Below are 6,424 nucleotides of genomic sequence, written 5' to 3'. Positions count from 1 at the left end.
GTTATTAGCAAATAAGGTCTTTTAATCAATTGAAACTTTTATATATGAATTTCATTTTTAAGATCAGTTTCATAATATCCCATCATATATTACAGATACCAAATAAACCCAAATTTGAAGTCTTGAAGTCTGTCTTTCATATAGTAAAAAAGTCTTCTGTGTTCAATTACCTCCCCTGCATATTATATTTTAGTAACATATTAAAACTTTCAAAATGTAAAGGCAAGAATCAGAACTCAAGAAAACTGGTTCTAATAAATGTACCAGCCAAAATTGTGTGGGAAGTCTCAGAGTGAGCTGGGACAAAAGATTACAAAAGTAGTTTTATGGATTTTTACTAGGTTTTTATGCACGAAATTCTAAGAATTTCCTTGGTATCAATAAAAAGGGCCACAGCAATTTATCTTCTGTATTAAATTCCCTATATAGATTGAGAATTTAAAATGATGCATGTGACATTACACCTTCTACAGAGTAGTATGATAGAAAGAGTATAGGTTTGGGACCAGCAGAAACTGTTCAACTTCTGGCTGTGTGATTTGCTAGCTTGGTTATTTCACTGGTTAGAATAAAGGGATAGGGGAAAAGTCACTTTGAAGTGGGTTCAGTGGTAAATGGAAAAAAAAAAAAAAAAACAGAGTCAGAGGGATAGTTAAACGCTTGTTTACTGGGCAGAGGTGAAAAGGATTCAAGAATAACGGAGGAGTCAATCTAAAGAGCCAAACATCAGTCTCCGGCCATACCACTTTGAACTCACCCAATCTCGTCTAAAGAGCCAAACATCTAATGAGTTCAAACAGTATGAAGATCAGAGCATCTGAGGCTCTGAGGCAGATGCTTGCCCACGGCAATGTGATAAAAGCAGTTTGAGTTTAGTGGTAATAATAGTTGAGGAATAAATAAAGGATTAAAAGATGGAACATATCACATGAAATCAATCTCAGGACTAAAGATGCCAAGGAAAGGAGAGAGATGGGCAGTAATTAGAAACAAATATGCCATGGGCATAGTTACAGGAGTGAGAAAGGATCATGGAGAGAGATTGAAGGTAGAGAGACATGGGGGCTAGAGAACTAGACAGAGAGACACTGCAGGTCTCTGAAGTTGTGTATTCTGTATGGAATACAGAAGAAAGGGAAAATACTTATCTTGGCTCTTAAAGGGTCCCTCTTTCATTGAGAGGAGATAGAAAATTATGGGTTTGGTGTTTTGATTAGTAGTGGTTTCCTCATCCTCAGCTAACCCCCATCTGTAACATCTCTCTTCCCGAATAGGTCAGTTCCCATCAGGAATTATTATATTATTAAGTTTCTTTTTGGGTTGGCCTTTTTGGAGGCTTCAATCTAGTTTCTTTCCAGAGATCTCAAAATAAATACATTTGCTTTCTGAAAGAAATCAACAATCACAGTTATTATTTCCAGGTAGTATTCTCACAGATAAAATGAATTCTAGAAAAATATGAAGTAAATAGAAATATGGCACAGTTATTTTTGATAAAAGATAAAAAGATTCTTCAACCATGACATAGTAATAACAACATTTTATCTGCCTTAACTCATGGGAGGAGGTAAACACATTCAATGTAACTTAATCCAGGGTAATTGGTTAAGTACCATTTATTTAAAAAATATGTTGTATTATCAAAAGAGAGTATGAGGTAAGAATTTAGAAAATTGTCAGCCAATATATAATATGCTTTCAAATAATCTAATAATAATATATCAAGATGCATTTGAAGTCTTTAAGATTCATTTTTAACACTTTTAAATTACATTTATTACTTTAATGACCAAAGTGCAATGTTTTTTAAATATCCTTAAACAAGTCACTGAAAAAAGTATTCAAGAAACACAGATGGGAAATTTAACTATTAGATTTCTTTATTTCATACCCACCCTATATTTAGTCTAAGAAAAAAAAAACCAAAAAACTTTAATAAAGTGTTATTAAAATGCTCACCAAATCATTTAAAAATAAACCCAGTACATGCATTATAAGATTCCACAGCTAGGAATTTTGTTAAGATCTGTTTAATCATTAGTAACACTATGGAAAAGAGCACAGGAACACATGTCATTAGATGTGATCCTTGCCTCTTAACCTCAGATTTATGTCAGAATAAAGCTGACAGTTCTCCCAGGCTCTGAACCCCCAGTGACTGCATCCCAATCCCCAGAAACAAGGAAGATGTCCTGTCACACAACTTAGTATAAGTTGTAATAAAACAAAGCCCAAGTTTTCTTACCTTTCTATAGGAAATGGTCAGTTATTTGATAAATACTAGAACACATTTTTTTTTTTAAACATTTACTTATTTATTTGAGAGAAAGCGAGAGAGTATAAGCAGGGGTAGGCACAGAGGGAGAGGGAGATGCAGACTGCCCGCTGAGCAGGGAGCGGGAGGCAGCATGATCCCAGGACCCTGAGATCATGACCTGAGCTGAAGGCAGCCGCTTAACCCACTGAGTTACCCCAATATTAAAACACTTCTAGGAATTCATTTTATGACTTTGTTTACTGAATATATTTTTCAAGAACTGACTACACAAAAGGTTCCCTTGGTATTTGGTCCATAAACTCACTTCACAGGCTGGAAACTTAAAACCTACAAGAAAATGAGGAAGTAGGGAATCCCTAATCCTAATGCACTGTAATTACTAAAGGGATATACACACATGCTAGAGTTTTGCTCACAGAAGGCACAAACTATAAAAGAATATGCTTTTTGAATAAAAACGAAGAACTAGCTGATATCTTTGCTTTGTGTACACCATAGCTAAGATTAAGTTAGACCTGAACTCGCTGTCTACTCCTGTGGGGGGAAAAAAAAATCGAAGATAAAAATTTTAATTTGTCTTACTATATAATTTCCAGCCATTAACTGAGGTGTAATTATGAAAGGTTAAAATTGCCTTAAAAAGGGGTTGTCATAGCAGCTATCAAGGCAATATTCAAGCATGATTTCAAGGATGCTTTCAGGTTTAGAGTTTACCTGCTTTGTAAAAAAATCTTTGCAACTTCAAAAACTTCAATGACAGATTTAGAGGCATCTCTTTTCTTGACTTTCCCCATTTCTTCATATAAGCCAATAATTGACTATATTGACTGAAGATATGTTCAAATTCTCTTTTCCAAGCCCTCTTTGTTGTTATCCCTCTTATTTTACTCTTTCCCACTTAAGACATAGTGCAATACAGATCTCATTATTACAGTCAAAAAACAGAATGAAAGATAAATCTGACTTTCCATCTATGGTCTTGTTCTAACCTTGAAGTTGTCTTGATTTCTTGGAAACCCATCCATGAAGAATTCATCCTTTTGAGCATTGGGAGCCATTGTCTGATCCATTTTCCTCTTTATTTTTAAGATTTTATGCATTTATTTGAGAGAGAAAGCATGAGCAAGAGAGCACAAGCAGGGGGAGCAGAGAGGGAGAGGGAGAAGCAGACTCCCCACTGAGCAGGGAGCCTGATAATAGGGCTTCATCCCAGGACCCTGGGATCATGACCTGAGCTGAAGACAGCTGCTTAACCACCTGGGCCACCCAGGTGCCCCTAATCTATTTCCCTCTTTAACTAACTGATGTTTTTCTCAACTGGCACAATCTTTGCACATCTTTAATGTATTTTTCAATGATTCATCATACTGTGAGTCTGGATTGCTCCTTTCATCATGAAGAAATTCTCCTGCAGACAGGTGTGTGTGTCATATTTTAGATCACTGGTTTACAATTAAGAGAATGTAACTCAGGAACATTCAACTAGATGCATAGCATGAGGGTACGGGGCTTCCATGCCTTCTCCAGGCAAGTGTCTTCCCTCGAGTCTCTCATCTATTTCTATTATTAAATTACGGAGAATGTTCCCTATTTTTCTCTATGGAGAATTCATTATTCTCACTTCCAGGAAGAACACCTGATTTTCTTTAGGGAACTATTCTTCTTTACTCCTTCCTCCTGTGATTCCGGCAAGGCTAGACATACATTCTTAGCTTCTAGACTGTGAACATGCCTCACTTTGGCTAATCAAAAAATTGCAATGATGGTCAATCTCAGTACTTTTGCTGGATCTCCCGGAAAACAGGTTTTCTATTCTGTTGGTATTGCTAGGCTAACAAACGATAAACCTGGAATTACTATGACTATTTCTATAAAGCCAATGAAGGTTTGTTAATGAAGCTACCAGAGGAAAGCAGAATTGAGAATATGGAGAAAAACTGAGCCTTTTTCGTGTGTGACCTTGAACTTACAGCCTGTTCAGTCATGTGGGTCAAATTCTTTTTTTTTTTTTTTAAAGATTTATTTATTTGAGAGAGAGAGCAAATGAGGGAGAATAAGCAGAGGGAGAAGTGAGGGAGAGGGAGAAGCAGGTTCTCTGCTCAGCAGGGAGTCTGATACAGGGTTCAATCCCAGGACCTCGATATCATGACCTGAGCTAAAGGCAGATGCTTAACTGAAGGAGCCACCCAGGTACCCCAGTCAATTTTTTTATTAACAAATTCTTTATCAACAGAAGACAGTTTGATTGGATTGCTAATATTGCAACTAAAAAAAAAGGTGCTAAAAAAAAATACAAGAAATAGCAGGTGTTGATGAGGATGTGGAGAAAAAAGAATCCTCATACATTGTTGGTAGGAATGCATATTGGAGTAGCCACTGTGGAAAACACTATGGATGGTCCTCAAAAACTTAACAATAGAATTACCATAAGATCCAGTAATTCCACTACTGGGTAATTACCCAAAGAAAACAAAAGCACTAATTCGAAAAGGTATATTCATCCCTATGCTTACTGTAGCATTATTTACAGCTAAGATATGGAAGCAATGCAGGTGTCCATCAGTAGACAAATAAAGAAGTGCTATATTTGTACACATACACAATGGAATATTACTCAGGCATAAAAAAATAAAACCTTACCATTTGAGACAGCATGCATTGAACTAGAGGGCATAATGCTAAGTGAAATAAGTCAGTCAGGGTGCCTGGGTGGCTCAGTGGGTTAAAGCCTCTGCCTTCAGCTCAGGTCATGATCCCAGGGCTCTGGGATCGAGCCCCGCATCAGGCTCCCTGCTTGGCAAGAAGCCTGCTTTTCCCTCTCCCACTCCCCCTGCTTGTGTTCCCTCTCTCACTGTGTCTCTCTCTGTCAAATAAATAAATGAAATTTTAAAAAAAAAAAAAAAGAAATAACTCAGAGAAAGACAAACGCCATATGATTTCACCTGTATGTGAAATTCAAGGAAAAAAATTCAAACTAACAAAAAGGAGAAAAAAAAAAAAAAGACACAAAAAACCAAGACTCTTAATTAAATATAGAGAACAAACTTGTGGTTACCAGAGGGGAGGTAGGTGGGGAATGGGTGAAATAGATAAAGGGGTTTAAGAATACACTTCTCTTGTTGAGGAATGTATAGAATTGTTGAATCATTATATTGTACACTGAAACTAATATAACACTCTATGTTCATTACACTTTAAGTAAAAAAAATAGTCTAAAGAGTAAAAAAAAGGTGTTATTTATACATTGATATTAATGTATGAAATGCTTTCCCTATAATCTATCAAGTATTATTTTGTTGTAATGATACTATATTAATAATTCAAAGTTAAACATCATCACCAATAATTTATAATTATAGAACTAAGGGTAGGAATGAGTAGATACTGGAGTTCAAAATGATCATGAATTACTTGTATACAGTACTGTTAGCTTCTCAGAGATGGGGGCATTACAAATACAATTTGGAATTATAATTTGATAGGCTATATTATCATACCAATAAATATCAGTCCTTAATAAGTTGAAAACTTATTAAATTTAAAGTATTCAGGAATTCTGAAAAAAAATAAAGCATTAGGGAATTCTGTAACTTCATCTTAATTCGACATTTAGTGAATACTTCTATTATGCAAAACAAATGACTCGTTTTTATGGAGGAAAAAAATACCACTTGTGGATACCAAAATTTTTTTCCAAATAAAAGTTGAGTGTCTTAATATGAAAAACAAATAAAATCTTCTGAGAAACTATTATTTACTAGGACACACATTGTTGTGTGACTCAGCACAAAAAATTCCCAAAAACTAAAAGAGGAAATGGCCTTCCTCCTATTAAAGTCATCTCAATGGGATAGACAATCTTTTTGCTAATGCTACTTTTATGAGTGCATTGAGTGAACTCACCATCTTAGTTCTCTGTGGTAACAACAGAATTACTGCAATTACTGCTTTCTTCCTGAAGCTGTGAGCTGGTTGCGCAGAACCACAAGGATTTCCAAAAGAAACTAAGCACGAGTATGGAATCCATCTGACCCAGTGGCAGTATATCCACTGGCGGACAATGAATGTGGACTGCTCTGCTGATAGTGAGGGGAATGAAAGACTTTCCTTTTCTGCTGGGTAGAATCCTGGAGAACAATCAGGACA

At 35.8% G+C, this 6,424-nt stretch overlaps 1 pseudogene; it reads right to left on the bottom strand.

Annotated features, from left to right (window-relative positions):
- Positions 1-2,988: 2,988 nt before the first annotated feature.
- Positions 2,989-3,699, bottom strand: LOC116882046 (annotated as a pseudogene).
- Between the last annotated feature and the right edge of the window lie 2,725 nt (positions 3,700-6,424).

This window comes from Lontra canadensis, unplaced genomic scaffold, assembly GCF_010015895.1.
Source record: "Lontra canadensis isolate GAN:19392208 unplaced genomic scaffold, GSC_riverotter_1.0 scaffold80, whole genome shotgun sequence".
NCBI classification, from domain to species: Eukaryota; Metazoa; Chordata; class Mammalia; order Carnivora; family Mustelidae; genus Lontra; species Lontra canadensis.
This window is presented reverse-complemented; position numbering and strand designations above follow the sequence as displayed.